Here is a 1,312-nt window from a genome sequence, read left to right as displayed (position 1 = left end):
TCTCCTTTCATTCTTCTTTTTCTAGCCTTCATTGTCAGTATATCTATGTTTTTCTTGGGATAATGAATGTCTTCAATTCTTATAATGTGCGTGTGTTAGATTAACTTTTTAACCAGCATTATTTATCTTTTTTGTGAGTTATTGTGACTAAGTAAACAAAAAATATTGAATGTTATCCCTCAGAAAAAAATATATATACATATATTATACACATCCTCCCTTACTGATCATCCACCTTTTTTCTAAAGAGTTATCTTACATAAATGATCACTTGCGTAAAGGAACCAGAAGCATATTGTGGGATGTTCATTAATATTTCCCTGCCTGATGATACAGCATTATGTTATTGATGTAGTAATGGCGGTTTAAGAGATAGATTTTTTTTCGATTTTTTTTTTCATCAACGAATGGTTATAACGGACGAATAAAAGCGGTAATTTAACTGCCATTAAAAGTTCGTTCCGCTCAAGTTCATTTTCTTTTCTTTTCTTTTTTCTTTTTATTCGGCTTCTCTTTCTTTAGCCTTTTCATCTCTTTCTTCCTTCTCTTCCTCCTCTTCTCCTCCTCATTTCCTCTTTTATCACTCTTCACTTGCTTTACGATTTTTCTGTATTTTCCGTTTGATTTTATTTTCTTATAATCTTATCTATTTTATTTTATTCTTTTTCGTTTTATTCCGTTTTATATCTTATTTTAGTCACCAAATGCATCAACATTTTATAGTTATAAATAGCAATAAATCATGAGGTAGTTAATATGACAATAATAAACAAAACGAAAAAAAAAACTGAAATTTGAATTCTCTAACGTTTATGATACTATAGAAAATCACTAACTCTGCGAGTACTGACTTTTAGAATAAACTTTCCTTCAAACAACATAAATAGCAAAATGGATTATCCGGAACTCGATGGTTTGGTGGAGACTCACTAGTCACATAGACAAGTTTATTAGTCCGATGCAAGTCAAGGTCTCTCGTAGATCTGTCAAATGGAACTGCCTCAGTTTCTCTCTCTGTCTCTGTCTCTGACTCTCTGACTCTCTGACTCTCTCTCTCTCTCTCTCTCTCTCTCTCTCTCTCTCTCTCTCTCTCTCTCTCTCTCTCTCTCTCTCTCTCTCTCTCTCTCTATCCCTTTCTCTCTCTCTCTCTCTCTCTCTCTCTCTCTCTCTCTCTCTCTCTCTCTCTCTCTCTCTCTCTCTCTCTCTCTCTCTCTCTCTCTCTCTCTCTCTCTCTCTCTCTCTCTCTCTCTCTCTCTCTCTCTCTCTCTCTCTCTCTCTCTCTCTCTCTCTCTCTCTCTCTCTCTCTCTCTCT

This window comes from Penaeus chinensis, chromosome 2 (genome assembly GCF_019202785.1).
Source record: "Penaeus chinensis breed Huanghai No. 1 chromosome 2, ASM1920278v2, whole genome shotgun sequence".
NCBI lineage: Eukaryota > Metazoa > Arthropoda > Malacostraca > Decapoda > Penaeidae > Penaeus > Penaeus chinensis.
Note: the sequence above shows the minus strand (reverse complement) of the source record.